Raw genomic sequence first — 11,208 nt, 5'->3', positions numbered from 1 at the left:
TTCAAAGTAGCCACTCTTTGCCTTGATGACAGCTTTGCACACTCTTGGTATTCTCTCAACCAGCTTCATGAGGAATGCTTTTCCAACAGTCTTGAAGGAGTTCCCACATATGCTGAGCACTTGTTGGCTGCTTTTCCTTCACTCTGCGGTCCAACTCAACCCAAACCATCTCAATTGGGTTGAGGTCGGTTGATTGTGGAGGTCAGGTCATCTGATGCAGCACTCCATCACTCTCCTTGGTAAAATAGCCCTTACACAGCCTGGAGGTGTGTTGTGGATCATTGCCCTGTTGAAAAACAAATGATAATCCCACTAAGCGCAAACCAGATGGGATGGCGTATCGCTGCAGAATGCTGTGGTAGCCATGCTGGTTAAGTGTGCCTTGAATTCTAAATAAATTACCGACAGTGTCACCAGCAAAGCACCCCCACACCATCACACCTCCTCCTCCATGCTTCACGGTGGGAACCACACAAGTGGAGATCATCCGTTCACCTACTCTGCGTCTCACAAAGACACGGTGGTTGGAACCAAAAATCTCAAATTTGGACTCATCAGACCAAAGGACAGATTTCCACCGGTCTAATGTTAATTGCTTGTGTTTCTTGGTCCAAGCAAGTCTCTTCTTCTTATTGGTGTCCTTTAGTAGTGGTTTCTTTTCAGCAAATCGACCATGAAGGCCTGATTCACGTAGTCTCCTCTGAACAGTTGATGTTGAGATGTGTCTGTTACTTCAACTCTGTGAAGCATTTATTTGGGCTGCAATCTGAGGTGCAGTTAACTCTAATGAACTTATCCTCTGCAGCAGATGTAACTCTGGGTCTTCCTTTCCTGTGGTGGTCCTCATGAGAGCCAGTTTCATCACAGCGCTTGATGGTTTTTGCGACTGCACTTGAATAAACTTAGAAAGTTCTTGTAATTTTCCGGATTGACTGACCTTCATGTCTTAATGTAATGATGGACTGTCGTTTCTCTTTGCTTATTTGAGCTGTTCTTGCCATAATATGGACTTGTTCTTTTACCAAATAGGGCAATCTTCTGTATACCACCCCTACCTTGTCACAACACAACTGATTGGCTCAAACGCATTAAGAAGGAAAGAAATTCCACAAATTAACTTTTAAGAAGGCACACCTGTTAATTGAAATGCATTCCAGGTGACTACCTCATGAAGCTGGTTGAGAGAATGCCAAGAGTGTGCAAAGCTGTCATCAAGGCAAAGGGTGGCTACTTTGAAGAATCTCAAATCTAAAATATATTTTGATTTGTTTAACACTTTTTTGGTTACTACATCATTCCATATGTGTTATTTCATAGTTTTGATGTCTTCACTATTATTCTACAATGTAGAAAATAATAGTACGTGTGTCCAAACTTTTGACTGGTACTGTATAGATATATATTTTTAACACTCCCTGGAATCCTGAGATGTGAGGACAGATCATGTGACTGTTTTCATTCATGCTCTGTGTATGTGTTTTATTTCTGTCCTAGAACTGGATCACATTGAGGCGGTACATCACATGTCCTCTCAGTTTCAATAGTTATGAGTACTTCTGGTTGAAGAGATCCAAGAGAATTCCTCATTGGAGAGCTGAGATGGCCCTCCAGGAAGTGACATCTAACTCCATAGGTGCATGAATCACACACTGTGCCATTCGCCTTGGCTGCATATAACTGACTGTGTGTGTGTGTGTGTGCATTCGTGAGTGTGTCTAGCACATAAATGAGTTAGATAGAAGCCCTTTGCTTCTGTAAAGGCCCACAGCCCTGTGGAGCTCCAGTGCCAAGCTTCCGCCCCCCACTGTCCCCCATGGTCCAACCACACAATGGTAAAGCTCCCATGTCTTCCTCTTGGGCATGTATAAAAGCCTTCTCGCTCATGCACCAAGGTTACTATGGCAGTTATGATTGCTCTGTGCGCCATTAGCCACTCTCCTGTCTCCGTGACTTGTAAGGAAATTGGGGTTGTTGGAATCTGACAGGAGTCTGTCACCTCAGCCTACCAGCGATTTGCTATCGGGCCAGGGCTGGGAGAGGAAGTACTCACCCCTGCCACATCCCGGACTGAGGCCACTCTACCTCTCTGCAGGGGCATAATCACATGTGAAAAGGCCCACAAGTAATTGTTGTCCTACTTTATTTTTTTTTTATTTTGTCATTTAGCAGACGCTCTTATCCAGAGCGACTTACAGGAGCAATTAGGGTTAAGTGCCTTGCTCAAGGGCACATCGACAGATTTTTCACCTAGTCGGCTCGGGGATTAGAACCAGCGACCTTTCGGTTACTGGCACAACGCTCTTACCCACTAAGCTACCTGCCGCCCTGCTTGTCTATTTAAAGCTAGAATTAAACTAGTTGAAACGCATGTACTGGCAGCTTTGATACACTGTATGGCGCAAAGTATCAGAATCCTTCCTGTGAATTAATGCATCCATGTTTTTTTTTACCTCCAAATATGATAATTATAAGTGCTGCTGTGTGAGATAAAGAGGTTAGATGTGTCATCAAGTGTTTCTGACAGTATTTTACCTCCCTCTATGTCTCCTGCTGTTGATATCACAGGAGCGTTCCAGTCCTCTCTGCAGACAGACTCTGGGCAGAGGGGAAATGATCCATTGTAGTAAGGGCCATTGTAGTAATTCCTTGACCGTGTGGTGCTGTTACATTGATTGAGTTACGGACATAGTTGAAGGAGATAATGTAAGATTTCAAGAAGAAAATAAAGACAAAGTGTGAAAATAACTCAACCACATACAAGTTCTTTTGATCATATTCTTTAGAATTGTTGTTGAATAGATTTTCAGCCATGTACTGTATATTACTGTATATGTCACATTTCAAAGGATCCATTTAAAGTGGATCAAAAGTGTGAAGCTGTGAGAGTGAATTCTCAGGTGTCCTTTTGCCTTGGCCCTGATATAATTCTTTGAAAGATATGCCAGTGTTCATTATAAATCGCGTTATAGTTGTGTAATGATGGATGCATTGAAAAGAAGGTCTCATGTGAAGCCATAGATGACTCCATAATGGGTGAAACGGGATACATAACAGTATTTTGGATTAGCATAGGATTCCGATAGATGTATATAGCAGACCTGGGTTTAAATACTATTTAAATTATTTCAAATATGAGCGTTTGCTTGAGTCTGTCTGAATGGGTGGGTTTGCAGTTTTGACAAGTTCATTCATGCACAGATAAAGTCTTTGAAATTATTTCAAATAGTATTTGAACCCAGGTCTGGTATATAGGATGGATGCATAGACAGGTTGGTTGTTTAGCAACAAAACCGAGGCTTGCGCAACTATGGGGAAAAACAGACAGGGTTGGCTTAGATTGTTGACAACATGTAAACTGTATTTTGTCTCCAATGTTTATTGAAAGCATAAATAAATTAACACAATGAGCACTTGTTGTCTCTCAAATACATTGTTACAGTTGTTGGTTAGCTAGCTAACACATTTTTGCCATATTAGCATTGACATGAAATCAGTCAAAACACCTCAAAACAAGACATCGTAAGTGGCTGAAACGAGCCACTTACGATTCCCCGCATGGCAGTTTCTTGTCATGCTTGCTAGCAATCAGCTAGCAATCAGCTTACCCATCTATAGGGAAGGATATTCATAGGATGCAGAATAGGATAGAGACTACACTCACTGGCCTTTCTTGGTAATGGTAGGGCTAAATACCTTGATCTGTGTGTGTGTGTGTGTGTGTGTGTGTGTGTGTGTGTGTGTGTGTGTGTGTGTGTGTGTGTGTGTGTGTGTGTGTGTGTGTGTGTGCGTGCTGGCGTGCTGAGTTAACCCAGGGTGCCACCTGAGTCAAGTAGGAAGTGGGAGCTGTGCCCCACAGACCCTGGCACCAGACTAGCCCTCACCAGCCAATGTGTTACTCCACCACTAAAGACTAGGGCCGACATTCAATCATCCCATAGCGCTTCAAATCTCACAGAAAGTCAACAATATTTATATATGTTGTTAAAGTCATATCCCAACTACAGTATATATAAAAACAAAATGTGTATTTGTCTAAAAGGATTTTCTGTTAATACAGCTGTTATTACTGTTGTTTTCCCCAAAGCGGTATGTGTAATAATGTCAATGCATTAGGGTGGAATTCATGCAGTAATATGTGTGCGTATTCAGGACTTTAACAAGCAACTTGGGGAAGAAAACAAGGTGAACACAGCCTGTGGATCTGGTCTGAATCACAGAAAGTCATTATCTACTGAAAACACCTTCCCTAGAGGAGGAGCAAGGAAGCTTCAAACGGATATCTTAATATTGGAATGCAGTCACATTGCACAAAAATAGGAGAATTGCACAGGGAAATCTTTGAAAGCTTGTTATGCCTGGGCTGCTTAGGTAAGTGCATTGGACAACTGTACATCAAAGCCTCAAAATATTCAGTGAGCAGAGCAGAAATGGTAAGAAAAATATACAAATGGATTAGTCATCTCCCTCCGGCCATAAATATAGTGAATCTCATCTTGGCACATTCCATAAGGCAGCCAACAGTACATTCCCTGAGTGACATGTTCCACAGCGACATGGGGTGCATCCCAAATAGCACCCTATTCCCTATATAGTGCACTACTTTTGAGCAGGGCCCATAGGGTTCTGGTTAAAAGTAGTGCACTTTTAGGGAATATGGTGCCATTTGGGATGCACAAAGGTGAGAGCTGACAGAAATAGAAAATATAGTATGTTGTGTCCCCAACACCCCTTAGTAGGCTAGATTGTAGGTTAAGCAGAAACAAAACTTCAACAAAAAAAATGTGTTGACCTTTAAATGATTAATGAAACCAATTATATTAACATAAAGGAGCACATTGTAATGATTATTTCAACAAGCAGCAGTTGGAACGATGAATGAATGATGCAGCTAGTGCTCTATTTTTCAAGAACAGTGGTTGAATATCTAGAGAGGTCTTAAAACATGACTGCTTCAAAAGGACACCTGAAGTAGATGTAGGATACGTCCCAAATGGCACCCTATTCCCTATGTAATGCACTTATTTTCAAAAGTAGTGCACTATATAGGGCATGGGGTGCCATTTGGGATACAACAGTATACTAACCGTGTTCAGGTATATGTCTGTTATTATGCTTTCGATTGTAGGTGCATTATAGAACTGTCTGTTAATTTATTGCGACAGCTACGAGTTCAGATGAGTCATGGAGATCAGTGAAATCTCATCCGGCCCGAATGTGTGGACAGTTTCAAATCAATTTGTATTACAGTAGTATCTGAAAGGGCTGGAGCAGCATTAATATGCTATGTAAGAAGATTGTTCTGTGATGATGACCTTTCCCTAAGCACTAAGCCTTGGAAGATAATGTTTGATAAAAAAAAAAGAGAATGTGTAGAGAAAGCTTAATATGTGAACTCCAAATAGGCCAGAGGACAGGTTTTTGCTATCTCCATGATCACAGAGCTACCAGCCCATTTGGCATTTAAACACATGTCTGAGATAACAACCTCTTCTCTACTTTTATGTTTTCCACTGGCCTCTAGAGAAAATCTCTGAGCCTTTCTAAATGTCAAGTTAAGTGCTTTTCTTGTCCTGGTTTGACAGGAATGAGATCCCTTCTCTGAATTGGGAGAGAATCAGGCTGGAGAGTTGCCAGGGACTATGGCGGATATCGCCCTTTCAAATCTACACCCTTTTTTGTCTTTCAACCTATCAAATGAAGATAGCAACTGATGCTCTCTACCTGCACACTGAGATAGAGAACTCAAGTATTTCCATTGAATAGAAAGTGGAGCCATAGGATAACTATTTTTTTTTACTAACATTCCTAACAAGGTACATTGATATACAGTATGATCTATGTTAATATATGGTGATGTCCACTGCCCATCTCCCTATTGCATAGCAACAGCCAGTACTCAAACACTTCCCCTCCTGCCATGCTGGGCTCACTGCAGTTGGGTGATCTCTCTACCTCCAACACCAGGTTGATGCTGTACATACTTTACACAGTGAGTTACATTGAGAGACTGAAAGTCTGAAAGCATTGCATCACATAAGTCAAGAAGACACCCAAACACGCTCAGCGGTTTGATGGCTCTTTAATGTTTTATTGATTAAAAGCTGTATAACTGAATATTCCGGGAAGACAAGCAGGGAGGAGCCATTTAGAAATGACTACTGCTTTTAAAAGACGTGTTATAATGAGATGATTACTTTTTGTGTGCTGGAGCTGGGCCAAAGGGAGAGAAACACAGCTTTATGTGATGTCACATGACATAAAGCACAGGGACCTATCGTCGTTAAGAAGACGTGCCCCAGCCTAGATTTACAACTACTGCATACAGGGCAGTAAACAGCAACCTTGAGATGCTTATTGCACTGATGTAAAAATAACCATCATCAGAACCGGTGAGTGCTACTCACTAACATACAAATGATACTATTCAGTGTTGCATGTAGCACTATATTGGAAGATGGTGAGAAGTTCTCATGTCTCACAGTTCCTCCATGAGTGTTGGAGCCCACCTACACTCTTTCTTCATAAAAAAAAAATATATATATATATTTCACCTTTATTTAACCAGGTAAGCCAGTTGAGAACAAGTTTTCATTTACAACTGCGACCTGGCCAAGATAAAGCAAAGCAGTGCGATAAAAACAACAGCACAGAGTTAGATATGGGGTAAAACAAAACATAAAGTCAAAAATACAACTGAAAATATAAATTATATATACAGTATGTGCAAATGTAGCAAGTTATGGAGGTAAGGCAATAAATAGGCCATAGTGCAAAATAATTACAATTAGTATTAACACTGGAATGATAGATGTGCAAGAGATGATGTGCAAATAGAGATACTGGGGTGCAAATGAGCAAAATAAATAACAATATGGGGATGAGGTAGTTGGGTGGTGTCACGCCCTGGCTCTGGGGACTTTTATATGTTGAGCCAGGGTGTTAGTTTCTATGTGTTAGTTTCTGGGTGTTAGGTTCTATGTTTCGTTTTCTATGTTCTTGTTCTAGTTTATGTGTTTCTATGTTGGCCGGGGTGGTTCCCAATTAGAGACAGCTGTGGCTCGTTGTCTCTGATTGGGAACCATACTTAGGCAGCCTGTTGTGCACTTGTCTTTTGTGGGATCTTGTTCCGTGTAGGTTTGTGTTTATGACCGAGGACTTCACGTTTCGTTTTGTTGTTTTGTTATTGTTATTGTACTCAATAAAAGATGTACGCATTTCACGCTGCGCCTTGGTCCACTCATTTCGACGATCGTGACAGAAGATCCCACCAAAACAGGACCAAGCAGCGTTTCCAGGAGCAAACGCTGGAGGTAACGTTGGTAGATGTCCTCCTCGGTTGGGGGAGGATAACGGAGGAGGAGGTCGTCCGTTACCGGAGGGCGTTGAAGGGGGAGACCCAGGCAGGAGAGGAGAAGCGGCGCCAACCGGGCCGTCGTCGGACAGGCGAGAGGCAACCCCAATACATTTTTTTGGGGGGGGCACACGGCATAAAGGACGACGGGGCTGCTGGAGGCAGCTACAGGGCGAGATTGTGGACTAGGAGAGAAGGCCACCAGGTTACGGGGGCCATTGGTCATTAGAGGGAAGGAGAGTGTAGAGGCATGGCGAGAGGTACTGGGGTGTGTTACCAGTCCGGTCCGGCCCATTCCTGATCCCCGCACAAGGCCAGTGGTGTGTGTTCACAGTACGGTCCGGCCTGTTCCTGTCCCTCGCACCAAGCCTGTGGTGCGCGTCGCCAGCCCGGCCCGGCCTGTTCCTGCCCCTCGCACCAAGCCTGGGGTGCGCGTCGCCAGCCCGGCCCGGCCTGTTCCTGCCCCTCGCACCAAGCCTGTGGTGCGCGTCGCCAGCCCGGCCCGGCCTGTTCCTGCCCCTCGCACCAAGCCTGTGGTGCGCGTCGCCTGCCCGGCCCGGCCTGTTCCTGCCCCTCGCACCAAGCCTGTGGTGCGCGTCGCCAGCCCGGTCCCGGCCTGTTCCTGCTCCCCGCACCAAGCCAGTGGTGCGCGTCGCCAGCCCGGTCCGGCCTGTTCCTGCTCCCCGCACCAAGCCAGTGGTGCGCGTCGCCAGCCCGGTCCGGCCTGTTCCTGCTCCCCGCACCAAGCCAGTGGTGCGCGTCGCCAGCCCGGTCCGGCCCGTTCCTGCTCCCCGCACCAAGCCAGTGGTGTGCGTCGTCAGCCCGGTCCGGCCCGTTCCTGCTCCCCGCACCAAGCCAGTGGTGCGCGTCGTCAGCCCGGTCCGGCCCATTCCTGCTCCCCGCACCAAGCCTGTGGTGCGCGTCGTCAGTCCGGCACAGCCCGTGCCTGTTTCACCGGTGCCTGGTCAGGTACCGGTCAGCTGCTCCACACCGGAGCCTAAGCAATCCGCTCCACCGATGTCCAGTCCAACTCCAGCCAGCGGGACCAGACCAGGGGCGCTACGGGGGGTTAGTTAGAGGGTGGTGGTCACGCCCAGAGCCGGATCCGCCTCCGAGGCGGAATGCCCACCCGGCCCCTCCCCTGTTGGGTTTAGTTGGCGCGGTCGCAGTCCGCGCCTTTGGTGGGGGGTACTGTCACGCCCTGGCTCTGGGGACTTTTATATGTTGAGCCAGGGTGTTAGTTTCTATGTGTTAGTTTCTGGGTGTTAGGTTCTATGTTTCGTTTTCTATGTTCTTGTTCTAGTTTATGTGTTTCTATGTTGGCCGGGGTGGTTCCCAATTAGAGACAGCTGTGGCTCGTTGTCTCTGATTGGGAACCATACTTAGGCAGCCTGTTGTGCACTTGTCTTTTGTGGGATCTTGTTCCGTGTAGGTTTGTGTTTATGACCGAGGACTTCACGTTTCGTTTTGTTGTTTTGTTATTGTTATAGTACTCAATAAAAGATGTACGCATTTCACGCTGCGCCTTGGTCCACTCATTACGACGATCGTGACAGGTGGGCTAATTTCAGATGGGCTGTGTACAGGTGCAGTGATCGGTAAGGTGCTCTGACAACTGATGCTTAAAGTTAGTGAGGGAGATAAGAGTCTCCAGCTTCAGAAATGTTTGCAGTTCGTTCCAGTTATTGGCAGCAGAGAACTGGAAGGAATGGCGGCCAAAGGAGGTGTTGGCTTTGGGGATGACCAGTGAGATATACCTGCTGGAGCACATACTACGGGTGGGTGTTGCTATGGTGACCAATGAGCTAAGATAAGGCAGGGATTTGCCTAGCAGTGATTTATAGATGGCCTGGAGCCAGTGGGTTTGGCGACGAATATGTAGTGAGGACCAGCCAACAAGAGCGTACAGGTCACAGTGGTGGGTAGTATATGGGGCTTTGGTGACAAAACGGATGGCACTGTGATAGACTACATCCAATTTGCTGAGTAGAGTATTGGAGGCTATTTTGTAAATGACATCGCCGAAGTCAAGGATCGGTAGGATAGTCAGTTTTACGAGGGCATGTTTGGCAGCATGAGTGAAGGAGGCTTTGTTGCGAAATAGGAAGCCAATTCTGGATTTAACTTTGGATTGGAGATGCTTAATGTGAGTCTGGAAGGAGAGTTTACAGTCTAACCAGACACCTAGGTATTTGTAGTTGTCCACATACTCTAGGTCAGACCCTTCGAGAGTAGTGATTCTAGTAGGGTGGGCGGGTGCCAGCAGCGTTCGATTGAAGAGCATGCATTTAGTTTTACTAGTGTTTAAGAGCAGTTGGAGGCTACGGAAGGAGTGTTGTATGGCGTTGAAGCTTGTTTGGAGGTTTGTTAACACAGTGTCCAATGAAGGGCCAGATGTATACAAAATGGTGTCGTCTGCGTAGAGGTGGATGTGAGAATCACCAGCAGCAAGAGCGACATCATTGATATACACAGAGAAAAGAGTCGGCCCAAAAATTTTACCCTGTGGCACCCCCATAGGGACTACCATAGGTCCAGACAACAGGCCCTCCGATTTGACACATTGAACTCTATCTGAGAAGTAGTTGGTGAACCAGGCGAGGCAGTCATTTGAGAAACCAAGGCTATTTAGTCTGCCAATAAGAATGCGGTGGTTGACAGAGTCGAAAGCCTTGGCCAGGTCGATGAAGACGGCTGCACAGTACTGTCTATTATCGATCGCGGTTATAATATCGTTTAGGACCTTGAGCGTGGCTGAGGTGCACCCATGACCAGCTCGGAAACCGGATTGCATAGCGGTGACTCTTATGAACTATCTTCCCTTCCTTATCGCTGACCAGCGTTGGGCCAGTAACCGAAAAGTTGCTAGTTCACTGGTTCGAATCCCCGAGCCGACTAGTTGAAAAACAATCAGTCAATTTGTCCTTGAGCAAGGCACTTAACCCTAATTTCTCCAGGGTCGCGGTCAATAATGGCTGATCCCTGGCCATGACCCCCACTCTCCGAGGGTTTCTCAGGGGGAGCGGTATATGCACAAAACACATTTACAATTCCCACCACACACTTATACAGGTTACACACTTGTACATGTGTAAAACAGGACAAATATAAGCACCCCCTATTTGACCTTTTGTTTGATGACCAGTGATATAGAACCAGGTTGGAGATGAGAGAAAACATCAAGACCTTTCACCTTCCAGGAAAGGATAGAAGAAGAAACAGCCATTTTAGTGCTCAGTCCTAGTCCACATGCAGCATACAGGTACCTCTCCCTGCCTCTTACCTCTTATTACCCTTGAGACTCTTGGTAACCTCTCTATTTCTATCTCCTTCTCTCTCACACTCTTATAGCCTTCTCCGGCCTAGCTCCAGGAACGAATCACGTACAACCTGTGTACACAGAGTCCTCGGTTCCCAGTGAACTTAGCAACGCGTGTTTGTGGGTAGACAATAAAAGGATCCGTGGGTTGCCTCTGTCCTCGTCGCTGTTTCCTTTCATGTTCTCTTCCTACAAGGTCGAGTCACCTCACTACACTGTATCTAAACCCTCCTCGGCTCGCCTGTCAAAAATAGACAACAAAGTGGCTTGGATGAAAGGAAAAGGACCATTTCTATAAAATGTTCAGCTCTGAGATACTGAACAATTGTTATACTGCATTCACTAGGCTCGAGATATCGAGAAAAGTGGAGGATAAGATGCATAGTGATGACAGTGCAGTACTCGATTGTCTTGCACTTTCCCTTGTCACTCAGCTTGATAGTTGCTGAAGTGGCTCTGATGGTTTCACCTTCCAAAGAGCTCCAGACATCACCAATATCGACCTTTGGAGTAAGCATCTAATGGGCCTGTGGTCAGG

Source organism: Coregonus clupeaformis, chromosome 16 (assembly GCF_020615455.1).
Source record: "Coregonus clupeaformis isolate EN_2021a chromosome 16, ASM2061545v1, whole genome shotgun sequence".
In the NCBI taxonomy this organism is placed as follows: Eukaryota; Metazoa; Chordata; class Actinopteri; order Salmoniformes; family Salmonidae; genus Coregonus; species Coregonus clupeaformis.
This window is presented reverse-complemented; position numbering follows the sequence as displayed.